Raw genomic sequence first — 16,127 nt, forward strand, 5'->3', positions numbered from 1 at the left:
AGTCATAATGTCATAAACCTCATTATGGACTCAAAGCCTCAAGAAAGATTAGAAAGAGGGGAATCAGTAAAACAGTGAGAGTTATTAGAGGTAATCTGTTGACATAAAAGTGGAAAGTTTAGCTTATTGTAACTGAGCTGATGGAGGCTTTTCAGAGTTTTGTCAATCTTTTTGTCACACTTTTTTGATTCTGCTATGTTTCATCATCATTTCTCATGTGTCCCTTTGCCCATTATACATCACTTTCCTCTAAAAATATTTTAACTGGAAGTGCTCTCTTTTCGTCAGAAGAATATATTCATTAAATGTGAATATTTACATTTTATTTCCTTTTCCCCAAGTCTTTGTCTCTTTGTGAGCAGTGTGTTAGGTCATTTGAGTGGTTTCTGTATCTGTGTTGGTTTTGAGTACTATGCCCAATTTGTCTCTTGTCTGAATATAATTAGGGATGGATCCCTAGCCACATCTTCACACTTAACTTTAGAATAAACTGGTATCATGTCTCATTTTGCTTTGAGAACAATTATGACTACAATCTGTTCAGCTCGGCAGATAGGTATTGCAACTATCCATTCTTCATGAATGTGCAGCATGCTGAAGCAGAAAGAGAATGAGATTTGGAGATTAGGGCCCAGTTCTCAACCTGATGGTGATTTACTGGGGCACTCTGAGCAAGTTCTATGACTACCTTAGTTGGTTTTCTCTTCTGCAAAATAGGTAAAATAATAAGACTTACCTTGTAGAATGTTGTAAATATTAAAGGTGATATATGTAAGTGGGTATGGCTCATAATCAGTAAGTGATATCACTGTTATTCTATGACTACATTCCAGAAACACCTGGAAAGGGGACTTCAATGAAAAGGGCCTCTATACCATATCCATCTCCATTTCACCTCTCTTCTTTACCTGCTTGTAATTTCTGTGACACCCTGTAACCCCTGTCTTGGAGCTGCTAGCACTACCTTTTCATCATTAATGCAGATGCATCACTCTGGGATTGCTGACTTGATTGAGGCAATCCCTTCCCATGCTTTACAAATCAGGGGCTGTGTTGTAATAAGCGCTGGAATGTGTCCCCTCTCTTCCTGATGCTTATCTGATGTCAGCCCTCCTGGTAGGCCTCCATTCTGGAGGGTGTGATGTGCCTGCCCTCTTTGTTGGGCATGATAAGTTATTTAGTAGAGGTGACAAACCCTGTGTCAAGGAAATTGAGTGCCAGACAATAACATGGCATTGGTGACTTGAAGGCCTAATCTGGAACTTTTCTGTGGCCATCTGAGGATGTGTTCTTTCTAGTTCACCCTGTGCCCATTGACATGCCTGGACTAGAGAAGACCACTGTCAAAATATGCCGTGAAACTGAGGACTAATTGACCCCATGAGTATAAATTGAGGCCAACACACATTTCTTGACCACTGTGCTAGGTGCTTCCTAAAAAGATGAATACAGTTACTTCCTGAAGAAGCTCACAGTTTGAGGATCCCTCAAACAGATGAGTTCAAAAGGATGTGCCAAATGCAATAATCAAGATATGCACAGGGTCTTCCCTGGTTTCTAGAAAAGGGAATAAGAGGCTTTTGAGCCAAGCCTGGGATTTTGGGAAAACCATGATCAGGTTGATGATGCTGGGCTGCTTCAGGATGATTAGGAGCCAGGCTATGGGATACACTCTGGGTGTTGGAGTGGACAGTATAAGCTGTCATGCACCAGCCAGCATGCCTTTTATAATTACCAACTGGGCAAAGGCTCCAAAATAAATGGGCTGCCAGGTTTGGAGATCTAGGGATTATCTTGCAGGGTATTTGGGGATGCAGAAGAGAGGGGATTATCTACACAAAGAGTTAAGCCAGGAGCCATTCCTTGTAGAAGGCAGAGTATGAGTGAAGGTTTTGGGTTGGAAAAGGAGGTGGGTTTTCAGGACCTTGCAGCAAGTATAGGCATAGAGTTCGGCAGACGAGGAACTGTGAAAGGGTTCTAAACAGAATTTAGATATTGTTTCAGATTTTGTTTGTGAGCTCACCATGACATGGTGCAGAAGGTGGATGTATCTTTCAGGCTGCAAACTGGAATGCTCTTGGAGTAGTCCAGGTAAAAATGCAAGTGCCTGTACTGAGAAATATGGAAAGGAAGGAATCCATTGGAGTAAAAAAAAGATGGGGAAACTCATGGGAATCAGTTGTTTGAAACTCTGGTTTAAGCAAGGGGGTGATCAGTGATCTTTTTTTTTTTTTTAAAGATTTTTATTTATTTATTTGAGAGAGAGAATGAGAGATAGAGAGCATGAGAGGGAAGAGGGTCAGAGGTAGAAGCAGACTCCCTGATGAGCAGGGAGCCCGATGTGGGACTCGATCCTGGGACTCCAGGATCATGACCTGAGCCGAAGGCAGTCGCTTAACCAACTGAGCCACCCAGGCGCCCTTTTTTTTTTTAAAGATTTTATTTATTTATTCATGAGAGACAGAGGAGGAGAGAGAGAGAGAGGGAGAGAAAGAGAGAGAGAGAGAAGCAGAGGGAGAAGCAGGCTCCCAAGGAGCAGGGAGCCCAATGCGGGACTCGATCCCAGGACCCTGGGATCATGACCTGAGCTGAAGGCAGACGCTTAACCATCTGAGCCATCCAGGCGCCCAATCAGTGATCTTTACCAAGTTTTCAGCTCATACAAATGAGTAAATGTCACTAATTTAAAAAAATTAACTCAGAAAGAGCAAGCAGGCTTAGGAAGGACAATGATTTCATTTTTGGTTATGTTGTGTTTTACCTGTTCTAGAGCCTATTGGGAATAGGAGGCCCAGCTCTGGAAAGAGGTCAGTGTGAGCTTGTTAGAAGTGTTAGTACAGGTATCTTAGGGTTGTAAATGGGTTTTCCAACCACAACATAGGGGCTGCAGTGTATTCGGATAATATCCATCTTTAAGGGCACTTAGAGGGATGACGTCTCTAAGAAGAGGCGGGGAAGGGTTGAAGAGAGGTTATAGAAACTGAAGAAAAGCAGATACCATGGAGTGTGTAGTTAGCAGTAAAATGCATGCAAGAGAACCAACGAAGTAAGCACAGAAGCACACCCTGTGGACACATTGTCTGTGCAGAGGAGTGGAGGAGGCCAGAGTAACCCGAGGAGGTGTGAGAAGTGAGGTGAGGAAGGCACTAAGTAAGGCCACTTGGCCAGCACCCTAGAGGAAGGAACACAGGCACTTACTACCATCATTGACTGTGAAACACCTTCTTCTCCCTCCTGCCTTAGTAAACAGGATATTAGCTGAGTGGTAAAACCAAGTAGATGCACCTTTAACTCCAGACAGTTCTTAGTCTCAACTGGGGCTGCTGCCTATTTACGCCTATTTTCCATTCTCCCAGGGCCGGTGAAGAACTGGGCCTGCTGATGCTGCATGTTTTCAGGTGCTTTGGTTGATTTCTCCCAGCAGCAACTCGCTGGAAGAAGGTGCCTGCATTGGCCTTGCCCTCAGACCTGTTCACAGCCCCAGCATTCTCCCCGATGCCTTTGCGGTGGTCTCACGCAGAGTGGCTATCTTCCCTCTTGGTTGTGCTCTGGGCCTCTTTCCCCACCGTCTGTGCTCACACCTTTCCAGCCCTGCCCCCCCACTTTCCTGAGTGTTTCTGGTGCCTGGGGACTTTCTCCCGTGCCGAGTTTGCTGTGTGAGGTGCTGCGTGGGGAGGGAGTCCTGGACCTCAGGATTAGCCGGCAGATGTCCTGATCTGAAGGAGGCCAGGCATGCTTTGATTCAGGAGCTGAGTCAGACTAATTGGCCCCTTGACATCTTTCATGTGAGTGTGCTCTGCGCCTGCGGTTTTCTCCACCAACTTGTTCACGATGATGGGATTTGTCTTCACTGCAGACAGGGGACATAGCAAACTAGCAGAAGATCCCTACACAGTTGTTGAGTTCCTATTGTTATGAGAACAACTGCTCAGAGAATAGTGCTTTCGCCTCTGGGCCTTAACTTCTTCACTGGCATACCAACTAAAATAGCAGCTGATGATAGTAACTTCATGTTTGGATCTTTTTGAATCATCAATAAATGGCAAAACTAAACATCAGTTCACCCCTTTAATTACTTCAGCTGTGAAATTAAGAAAACCTTCCAAAGCAATCTGTAAGATACTGTAAAAACTGAATATGTACATACATATATATTTATATTATTATATTATTTTAACATAAATATATAATATATATAAGTAAATTATATATAAAAATATATAATGTATATTAAAATATTTATATACAAACATATATTTACATATGTATTTATTTATATAATTTTTTTAAACAGAGATTTTGCCCCCCCCTTTTTTTTTTCTTTAAGAAGCTTTTATTGGCACAGCCCAGGAAAAGATGTGGTAGCCATTTCTGAGCAAACACCTGTATCCCAGCAAGGTCTTCAGTGTTAAGTTTAACACCCCACTGAACCAGAAAGTTTAAGTTCCTGAAACTTAAGTTCCAGACTCCTCAGATCACTAAGAGGTTAAGAGGTTCCCCCACCAAAAAAAATTTTAAGTAAACTCTATGCCTAACGTGGGGCTCAAACTCACGGCCCTGAGATCAAGAGTCATATGCTCTACCAACTGAACCAGCCAGGTGCCCCAAAAGACTCCAAAATTTATAGGTCAAACCCTCCTGCTTCTGTTAAGATCAGAAAGGCAAGAGATAGTCCTGAATGTGCATCCTTGTTATGGGATGACTAAAAGGGCAGGAAACAGTATTAAGTTTTTTCAGATTGACTCCAGGCCACTCCCCATTACAAGGACAATGTTTTCAGCAGTCACACTGAAGTCCCTCTCCATTCTGTATTTGGCTAAGCAGCTTCTGCTTAGGACAGGTGGTGGTCATAGGACATGATCATCAGGATGGTAGAGTTCACTCATCAGGCGGTAGATGTAGGAAGGTGCATTCCCACCGGTGTTGGAGATAAAGAGGGTAATGAGCTCTGGGGGGACTAAGTCAAACACAGGGCAGTGAATGCTGACCTTCTCCAGAATGTCCCCTTCTGTGAAAGGCAGGACTTCTTCAGAAGCCACAAACTTGTGAAATGAATCTTCTTCATTGGGGAACTGTGGGGAAAGCTTGAACATGGGAGCACACACACGATGAGCAGGGTGGAATGGCGTTTTGCTGCCAGTGCTAGAGTTTGAGTTCCTGTCACAGCTCTCAGGGCACCGTTGGCCAGGATGGTCTTTGTGCCAATGATCACCTTGTTGACTCTTGACATAAGGGCAAAAATGGCAGCATCAGTCATGACAGTTGTCTCAATACCTGCTTTGGATAAATTCACTGCCATTTCATGACCCTGACAGAAAGGAGCACACTCTGCCACAATGACATGGAATTTCCTCTCTCGGGCAGCCTCTTTGAGGAAGGCCGCAACTGTCCAGAAGAAGCCAATGGTCATGATCACCTAATTGGAGTGGATGTGCTCCAAAGCCTGGGCCTCAGTGTTCTCTGTAGTCCCTTCCAGTTCCACAAGCATCTCATTAATTGCCTCAATGATGTTGGACTGGAGTTGGGCATAAGGGAAGCTGAAATCCTCGCTCAGGCCTTCAGATGTCAAGAGTTTGTGCAAGGACTTCTGCTGATCGCTCTCATCGCTGCTCCCGTGGAGTCTGCCATGCTCCTCCCGGATGATTCTGAGCATTCTCCTCACCATGTTGCCCACCGTGGTCTCTGAGGGCTGCACAGCCGTCATCCTCTGGCCCTCTCGGCGGATCAGTTCCATCAGTTTTTCTGCGTTGCTCCAGCGGTGGTCTGTGATGATCCGGCACAGTAGCCCCAGGGTCTCTGGAGCCATGTCTTCGGAGCTGCGCCGCCTGCCGTCCGGCTTCAGGGCCTTCACGAAACTCTCCATGCTCTCGTACAACTCCGAGCCCTTAGCCATGGCTCCTGGCATCTTGAAAAAAGCCGCCTCGCCGGCGGAATCCACACCTGTACGACCTCCGTCCTTCCGGAGCTTTGCCCCCCTTTTTTTTAAAGGTTCATTTATTTTTATTTTAGAGAGTGTGGGGAGGGCGCAGAGGGAGAGAGAGAAAGAGAAAAGCCTCAGACTCCCTGCTGAGCACAGAGCCTGACCCAGGGCTCAGTCCCAGGACCCTGAGATCATGACCTGAGCGGAAATGGAGTCAGACGCTCAATGGACTGAGCCACCCAGGCGCCCCTTTATTTATTTAATTACATGTATTTATATATATGTATATTTATGTATTGAATTTTTAAATACATCTTACAGGTTGCTTTGGAAAGTTCTTAATATTTATATATACAGTTGACCTTTGAACAACATAGGTTTGAAACTGCCTAAGTCCATTTATACATGGATCTTTTTCAATAAATACAATACTGTAAATGTATTTCCTCCTCCTTATGATTTTCTTAACATTTTTCTCTATTTACTTTATTGTAAGAATACAATATGTAATGCATATAACATAGAAAATATGTGTTAATCAACTCTTTAGGTTATTAGTAAGGCTTCTGGTCAGTAGGCTATTATTAGTTAAGTTTTGGGGGAGTCAAAAGTTATACACAGATTTTTGATGGTCTTGGGGGTCACTGCCCCCAACCCTCGTGTTGTTTGGGGGTCAACTGTACATAAAAATGAGCCTATATATTTTTATATATAGTATAAATATAAACATTTTTAATCTATATATAAGTATATATTATGTATAAGTGTATACACAAAAATACAGAAATATATGTAGCAAAAGTAACTTTCTTTTTGATGCGTATATTACTCAGGACCTTGTGGCTGTGCATCAAATTGGAAAGCTCATAGTCTAGGGCTGTTGGGCAGCTGGTTGCCAAGGCAGTCAGTGTGACTCATGGATTACACAAGCCTTCTTGTCCATTATAGCTCCCTTTATTATCTGCCTAGTCTTTACCTGCCCTTCCTATCTCATTATTAAAATTAACAAGTGAACTAAAAATAGCTTGTAGCATAAACTTACTTTGTACAAACCACTTTTCTTAGCACTTTGCCTATATTCTCAAGATATCCATATGAAGATGTCAGTGTTGCCTCCTATCTAACAGCTTCTCACTTTCCTTTCAATTTGCTCATAGAATCTCAGTGTTGTTCATTTATTCCACTCAAATGAAGACACCTCAGATATAAATTGTGAAGTCTTAGCATCCCCTTCCCCTTGTTAGTGATTTGGTTAGATGGTGATCATACAATCCAGTTTTGGCTAGAGATGTGAGCAGCCTGATAAGCTTCCTGGGAAATTTGTCTTTTTAACAAGAGTCATGAGGAAGACATGGTACTATATGGAAGCTGTGGTATGCCATATGTGATGTGATGGTTTGCTCTCCATGGCCATATTACAACTAAGGAATGCTAAACTGAGGGATAGACAGTTTCTGAGAAAAAGGAAAATTAAAGGTGATTCCAGGACTGCCAAGCAGTCCTACTTCAAGGTTCCATAGGGAGATGTATTAGTTAGCTATTGTCACAATTATGCTGCATAACAATCTGCCTAAAATGCAGTGGCTCAAAACTACAATTATTTTTTCAACTTCACATGTCTGTAGGTTGGCTGAAGGGTTGAGTAATCTAGACTGCACTCATGTAGGCTTGGCTCCAAGCTGCAAATTAGGTTCAGGTTTACACCATGTATCTTTTATCTTCTGGGCAAACATACTTGCAAGAGAGCAAGCTGAAGCATGCAAGCACATTTCAAGTTTTTGCTTAAGCCACATCGTCTAATGTCACAATGACCAAAGCAGCTGTAACCACATCTACAATAAGTTGGCAGGTATGCATCCCTGGTGAAAGTCTCTGCAGAGTCTTGTGACAAAGGATATGGGTGCAGGAAAGAGTGAAAAATTGGCAACAATATCACAGTCTACCAAAGAATATAATTTTCCTTATTATTTTTTAAGTCTTTATTGTTATGTTAATCACCATGATTACAAAATTAGTTTTTGATGTAGTGTTCCATGATTCATTGTTTGTGTATAACACCCAGTGCTCCACACAGAATGTGCCCTCTTTAATACCCATCACCAGGCTAACCCATCCCCCCACCACAACTCCCCTCTAGAACCCTCAGTTTGTTTTTCAGAGTCCATCGTCTCTGGTGGTTCGTCTCCCTCGCCAACTTACTCCCCTTCATTCATCCCCTCCTGCTATCTTCTTCTTCTTTTTCTTTTTTCTTAACATATGTTGCATTATTTGTTTCAGAAGTACAGATCTGTGATTCAACAGTCTTGCACAATTCACAGGGCTCCATAGCACATACCCTCCTCAATGTCTATCACCCAGCCACCCCATCCCTCCCCCCCCCACCACTCCAGCAACACTCAGTTTGTTTCCTGAGATTAAGAATTCCTCATATCAGTGAGGACATATGATACATGTCTTTCTCTGATTGACTTATTTCACTCAGCATAATACCCTCCAGTTCCATCCACGTCGTTGCAAATGGCAAAATCTCATTCGTTTTGATGGCTGCATAATATTCCATTGTATATATATACCACTTCTTCTTTATCCATTCATCTGTTGATGGATATCTTGGTTCTTTCTACAGTTTGGCTATTGTGGACATTGCTACTATAAACATCAGGGTGCACATACCCCTTCGGGTCCCTACATTTGTATCGTTGTGGTAAATACCCAGTAGTGCAATTGCTGGATCATATGGTAGCTCTATTTTCAACTGTTTGAGGAACCTCCATACTGTTTTCCAGAGTGGTTGCACCAGCTTGCATGTCCACCAACAGTGTCGGAGGTTTCCCCTTCTCCTCATCCCCGCCAACATCTGTCGTTTCCTGACTTCTTAATTTTAGCCATTCTGACTGGTGTGAGGTGGTATCACATTGAGGTTTTGATTTGGATTTCCCTGATGCCAGCGATGTTGAGCAATTTTTCATGTGTCTGTTGGCCATTTGGATGTCTTCTTTGGAAAAATGTCTGTTCATGCCTTCTGCCCATTTCTTGATTGGATTATTTGTTCTTTGGATGTTGAGTTTGATAAGTTTTTTATAGATTTTGGATACAACCCCTTTATCTCATATGTCATTTGCAAATATTTTCTCCCATTCTATCGGTTGTCTTTTGGTTTTGTGGACTGTTTCTTTTGCTGTGCAAAAGCTTTTTATCTTGATGACATCCCAATAGTTCATTTTTGCCCTTGCTTCCCTTGCCTTTGGCGATGTTTCTAGGAAGAAGTTGCTGCAGCTGAGATCGCAGAGGTTGCTACCTGTGTTCTCCTTTAAGATTTTGATGGACTCCTGTCTCATGTTTAGGTCTTTCAACCATTTGGAGTCTATTTTTGTGTGTGGTGTAAGGAAATGGTCCAGGTTCATTCTTCTGCATGTGGCTGTCCAATTTTCCCAACACCATTTGTTGAAGAGACTGTCTTTTTTCCATTGGACATTCTTTCCTGCTTTGTCAAAGATGAGTTGACCATAGAGTTGAGGGTCCATTTCTGGGCTCTCGATTCTGTTCCATTGATCCATGTGACTTTTTTTGTGCCAGTACCATACTGTCTTGATGACAGCTTTGTAATAGAGCTGGGAGTCCGGAATTGTGATGCCGCCAGCTTTGCTTTTCTTTTTCAATATTCCTCTGATCCCCAATATTCCTCGGGGTCTCTTTGGTTCCATACAAATTTTAGGATTATTTGTTCCATTTCTTTGAAAAAGGTAGATGGTATTTTGATGGGGATTGCATTGAATGTGTAGATTGCTCTAGGTAGCATTGACATCTTCACAATGTTTGTTCTTCCAATCCATGAGCATGGAACGTTTTACAATTCTTTGTGTCTTCTTCAATTTCTTTCACGAGTATTTTATAGTTTTCTGAGTACAGATCCTTTGCCTCTTTGGTTAAATTTATTCCTAGGTATCTTATGGTTTTGGGTGCAGTTGTATATGGGATCGACTCCTTGATTTGTCTCTCTTCTCTCTTGTTGTTGGTGTATAGGATTGCCACTGATTTCTGTGCATTGATTTTATATCCTGCTACTTTACTGAATTCCTGTATGAGTTCTAGCAGTTTTGGGGTGGAGTCTTTTGGGTTTTCCAAATACAGTGTCATATCATCTGCAAAGAGCGAGAGTTTGACTTCCTCCTTGCCAATTTGGATGCCTTAGATTTCTTTTTGTTGTCTCATTGCTGTGGCTAGGACTTCCAATACTATGTTGAATAGCAGTGGTGACAGTGGACATCCCTGCCGCCTTCCTGACCTTAGGGGAAATGCTTTCAGCTTTTCCCCATTGAGAATGATATTCAGTGTAGGTTTTTCATAGATGGCTTTTATGATATTGAGGTATGTACCTTATATCCCTATACCCTGATGAGTTTTGATCAAGAAAGGATGCTGTACTTTGTCAAATGCTTTTTCTGCATCTATTGAGAGGATCATATGATTCTTGTTCTTTTTTTTGTTAATGTCTTGTATCACGTTGAATGATTTGTGGATGTTGAACCAACCTTGCAGTCCAGCGATAAATCCCACTTGGTCATGGTGAATAATCCTTTTAATGTACTGTTGGATCCTATTGGCTAGTATTTTGGTGAGAATTTTTGCATCCATGTTCATCAAGGATATTGGTCTGTAATTCTCCTTTTTGATAGGGTCTTTGTCTGGTTTTGGGATCAAGGTAATGGTGGCCTCATAAAATGAGTTTGGAAGTTTTCCTTCCATTTCTATTTTTTGGAACAGTTTCAGGAGAATAGGTATTATTTCTTCTTAAATATCTGATAGAATTCCCCTGGGAAGCCATCTGGCCCTGGGCTTTTGTTTCTTGGGAGATTTTTGTTGACTGCTTCAATTTCCTTAGTGGTTATAGGTCTGTTCAGGTTTTCTATTTCTTCCTGGATCAATTTTGGTAGTTGATACATCTCTAGGAATGCACCCATTTCTTCCAGGTTATCTAATTTGCTGGCATAGATTTGGTCATAATATGTTCTTATAATTGTTTGTATTTCTTTGGTGTTGGTTGTGATCTCTCCTCTTTCATTCATGATTTTGTTGATTTGGGTCATTTCTCTTTTCTTTTTGATAGGTCTGGCCAGGGGTTTATCAATCTTGTTAATTCTTTCAAAGAACCATCTCTTAGTTTCATTGATCTGTTCTACTGTTATTTTGCTGTCTCTTTCATTGATTTCTGCTCTGATCTTTATTATTTCTCTTCTCCTGCTAGGTTTAGGCTTTATTTGCTGTTTTTTCTCCAGCTCCTTTAGGTGTAGAGTTAGGTTGTGTATTTGAGACCTTTCTTGTTTCTTGAGAAAGGCTTGTATTCTATATACGTTCTTCTTAGGACTGCCTTTGCTGTATCCCAAAGATTTTGAACAGTTGTATTTTCATTTTTATTGGTTTCCATGAGTTTTTTAATTCTTCTTTAATTTCCTGGTTGATCCATTCATTCTTTATTAGGATGCCTTTAGCCTCCATGTATTTGAGTTCTTTCCAACTTTCCTCTTGTGATTGAGTTCTAGTTTCAAAGCTTTGTGGCCTGAAAATATGCAGGGAATAATCCCAATATTTTGGTACCGGTTGAGACCTGATTTGTGACCTAGGATGTGATCCATTCTGGAGAATGTTCCATGGGCAGTAGAGAAGAATGTGTATTCCATTGCTTTGGGATGGAATGTTCTCAATAGGTCTGTGAAGTCCATTTGGTCCAGGGTGTCATTTAAAGTCTTTATTTCCTTGTTGATCTTTTGCTTAGATGATCTGTCCATTTCAGTCAGGGGGGTGTTAAAGTCCCCCACTATTTTGTATTGTTCTCAATGTGTTTCTTTGCTTTTGTTATTAATTGCCTTATATAATTGGCTACTCCCATGTTAGGGGAATAGATATATACAAATGTTAGATCTTCTTGTTTGATAGACCCTTTAAGTAGGATATAGTGTCCTTCTTCACCTCTTATTACAGTCGTTGTTTTAAAATCTATTTTGTCTGATAGAAGGATTGCCACCCCAGCTTTCTTTTGGTGTCCAATATCATGATAAATGGTTTTCCACCACCTCACTTTCAATCTGGGGATATCTTTGGGTCTACAATGAGTGTCTTGCAGACAGCATATTGATGGGTCTTGTTTTTTAATCCAATCTGATAGCCTGTGTCTTTTGATTAGGGCATTTAGCCTATTTACTTTCAGGGTAATTATTGAAAGGTATGAATTTAGTTCCATTGTATTCCCTGTAAGGTGACTGGTACTGTATATTGCCTCTGTTCCTTTCTGATCTATGCTGCTTTTAGGCTGTCTCTTTGCTTAGAGGACCCCTTTCAATGTTTCTTGGAGGGCTGGTTTCGTGTTTGCAAATTTTTTAGTTTTTGTTTGTCCTGGAAGTTTTATACCTCTCCTTCTATTGTCAATGAGATCCTAGCTGGATATAGTATTCTTGGCTGCATATTTTTCTCGTTTAGTGCTCCCGAAGATATCATTCCACTCCTTTCTGGTCTGCCAGGTCTCTGTGGATAAGTCTGTTGCCAATCGAATGTTTCTACCATTGTAGGTTACATATCTCTTCTCCCGAGCTGCTTTCAGGATTTCCTCTTTGTCTCTGAGACTCATAAGTTTTACTATTAGATGTCGGGGTGTTGACCTATTTTTATTGATTTTGAGATGGGTTCTGTTTGCCTCCTGGATTTTGATGCCTGTTTTCTTCCTCACATTAGGGAAGTTCTCTGCTATTATTTGCTCCAATATACCTTTTGCCCCTCTCTCTCTTTCTTCTTCTTCTTCTGGGATCCAAATTATTCTAATGTTGTTTCGTCTTATCGTATCCCTTATCTCTCGAATTCTCCCTTCGTGTTCCTGTAGTTGTTTCTCTCTCTTTTTCTCAGCCTCTTTTTTTTCCATCATTTGGTCTTCTATATCGTTGATTCTCTCTTCTGCCTCATTTATCCTAGCAGTTAGTGCCCCCATTTTTTATTGCACCTCACTAATAGCCTTTTTGATTTTGAGTTGGTTAGATTTTAGTTCTTTTATTTCTCCAGAAAAGGTTTCTCTAATAACTTCCACACTTTTTTCAAGCCCAGCTAGTATCTTTAAAGTCATGATTCTGAACTCTAGGTTTGACATTGTACTAATGTCCGTATTGAGTAGGTCCCTGGCAGACGGTACCACCTCTTGTTCTTTTTGCTGAGGTGACTTTTTTCTTCTTGTCATTTTGTCCAGGGGAGAATAGATGAATGAGAGAACAAAATGCTAACTGGTTAACAACGTGCCCAGCAAATATACTCCATACAAATCAAAAAAGTCCTGAAACCAGGGGAAAAGAAAGGGAAAGAAAGAAAAAAAAAGAAAAAGGGAAAAACAAAAACAGAACAATACAAAAAAAAAACAGAATATGATCAAATATGATCAGGCTAGTGGTTAGATCAGTGCCACACACTAGATTTTGGGCGTATTTTGGTCTGTTAGAAAAAAGTGCCTCCTAAAATTTTAAAGGAAGAAAGACTTACATATGTACAAAATAAGGGTAGATACAATGAAGGAATGGAAGATGACTTAAAGGTGAAAATTATAAAAGAGTTTATAAAAGGAATTGATAAGATAAGGTGTTGTTTGTAAAAAGAAAGAAGAAGATTTAAAAAAAAAGAAAGAAAAAAAGGGAGGGAATATGATCAGGCAGGAGACTAGAATAAAGCCCTACGCTAGTGATTAAGGGTATATTTTGATCTGTTAGAAGAAACTGTATATCAAAATTTTAAAAAGAGAACAACTTATTATATATGCCAAAAATAAGCATAACTAGTATGAAGGGATAAAATATGACTCTAAAAATGAAAAGTAAAAAATGTTATTTTAAAAAAGGGATTGATACGATGTTGGTTGAAAAAGGGAAAAAAAAAATTAAAAAAAGCAGTTAAAAAAATTAACTTTGAAAAACTAATGAATCATGGTAAAAAAGCCATGAATTTTATGTGCAGTATTCCCCTAGCGCTGGAGTTCTCCCGTTCTCCTTGACCGGTAAATTTGGTCTTGGCTTGCTGGCTGTTTGTGCTGATCTTCTGGGGGAGGGGCCTGTTGCCGTGGTTCCCAATTGTCTTTGCCGAAGGCAGAATTGCCCTGCTCTTGTCAGTCTGGGCTAAGCAAGCTGTTCGGGTTTGCTCTCAGGAGCTTTTGTTCCCTGCAAGCTCTCGGCACAGCTTTGGAGGACCAGGGTGAAAATGGTGGCCCGTCAGTCTCCACCCGGAGGAGCTGAGAACTCAGGCCCCCCCTCCTCAGTGTGCCCCCAGAGAAAAGCAGTCACTCCCGTCTCCCCGGTCTCCGGCCGCACTCCGTGCTCACCCGGCCTGTGACCGAACGTTTTTGTCTCTAGCACCCGACCCTGTGTGGAGTCTCCAAACCCAGCAGATCCCTGTGGTATGCTCCCATGCCACTTCTCCCAGGGGAGGAAGAGGAGTCTCTCCAGCTCTGCCGCTTGTTGGGTCCCTGCTGGAGGAGCAGTGACACGACTGGGCCGCGGATCACAGTTTATGGCAACCCCGAGCTGAGAGCCTACATCTTGGCTCCATCTCTGCAGCGGGCTTTCCCGCTCCGATACCTGGGAGCTCTGCCGCACTCAGGCACCCCCCGTCTTTCTGTGACCCTGAGTGTCCTGAGACCACACTGTCCCGCGAGCGTTCCACCCCCCGCTTAGCCACTGGAGCGACGTCCCTCAGTGGAGCCGACTTTTAAAAGTTCTGATTTTGTGCTCCGCGGCTCTATCACTTGCCAGAAGCGGCCAGCGGAGGCCCCCTCCCCCGCCATCTATCCTCCGGAATATCGTCTTGGATTCACTTCTCCGCATGTCCTACCTTCCAGTAAGTGGTCGCTCCTCTTTTCAGACAGTTGTTGCTACTCTCTTCTTTGATCTCCTGTTGAGTTCGTAGGTGTTCAGAATGGTTTCATCCCTATTCAGCTGAATTCCTGAGACCAGACGAAATCCAGGTCTCCTCTGCCATCTTGCTCTGATGGCTTTCCTTATTATTTAAGCCAGTGGAGATAGGCTCTAATATGGCTTACAGCTAAAGGCATCCAAATAGAGGTAGGTGTTTCAAGTTTCCTAACTTAAAGTCAAGGAAACACGACATGTACTCTCACCCAGAGCCTGTGCTCTTGGAGCTATGTTGAGTAGATACAAGATTATCATTTCTAGGATAGTTATTGAGAGTTCTTTAGGATTATGTATTAAGTGCATTTTCATTTGCATAGATTTCCTCCCCAAATTTACTTTTAAATATCAGTTTGGACAGTAAAGGAAAAGACATAATTTAAGGAAGTGAGGAAGTGGAGAAGAGAAGGTAGCAGTGAGGATAAAAGAAACACACAGAAACACATTGGGTAGTGATGTAAGACAGTGTATGAACCTTGTGAAATTGATGGTTCAGGTATTACTGTGGGATTAAGTGGTCAATAAAACATCTCTCTTCTGGGGTGCCTGAGTGGCTCAAACGGTTAAGCGTCTGCCTTTGGCTCAGGTTATGATCCCAGGGTCCTGGGATCGAGCCCCGCATTGGGTTCCCTGCTCAGTGGGGAGCCTGCTTCTCCCTCTGCCTCTGTCTCTCTCTCTCTCTCTCTCTCTCTGACTCTCATCAATAAATAAATAAAACATTTAAAAAAAACTCTCTTCTTTTTTCCTCTCAGAACCAGTTGAGAAAGAGATAAAGTCAACTGAGTAGAAATCAAAATATCAGGTTTATTACTGGTGAGATCTGGAGTGGAGAATATGTTTTTTATAGGCAGGCACACATCATGCTACTCCCAGCCAGGGCAGCACTGGGAAGCTGCAGGCTTCAGAAGCTAGCTTCAAAGGAGAGAGGGCAAGGGCATGTTCAGAGTGCCTGCATTTATTCTGCTCTGATTGACAGATGAGTTACCCCAGTTCCCATGAGAGGAATGATAGCCTAACATCAGTCTCTCCCCACACTGGCGAAGCTCTGTCCAATATCAGTCCCAAGGGAGAAAATTCTCGGATAGAAATAAATGAAGAACTAAGTCAATCAAAGACAGACAAATACTATATGATTTCACTCATACATGGAGTTTAAGAAACAAAACAAGTGAACATAGGGGAAAAAAAAAAAGCAGGGAGGCAAACCAAGAAACAGACTCTTAACTATGGAGAACAAACTGACAGTCACCAGACAGGTTGGGGGGATGGGTGTGATA

General features: G+C 41.9%; 1 protein-coding gene and 1 pseudogene across 2 annotated transcripts in view; one reads left to right on the forward strand and one right to left on the reverse strand.

Annotated features, from left to right (window-relative positions):
• The window catches only part of GABRB3 (gamma-aminobutyric acid type A receptor subunit beta3), a 284,327-nt gene that overhangs the window by 174,401 nt on the left and 93,799 nt on the right, over positions 1 to 16,127 (forward strand). The gene's annotated exons all lie outside the window — the stretch shown is intronic.
• LOC113910233 lies at positions 4,848 to 5,905 on the reverse strand (annotated as a pseudogene).

The sequence above is a fragment of the Zalophus californianus genome, chromosome 6 (genome assembly GCF_009762305.2).
Source record: "Zalophus californianus isolate mZalCal1 chromosome 6, mZalCal1.pri.v2, whole genome shotgun sequence".
NCBI lineage: Eukaryota > Metazoa > Chordata > Mammalia > Carnivora > Otariidae > Zalophus > Zalophus californianus.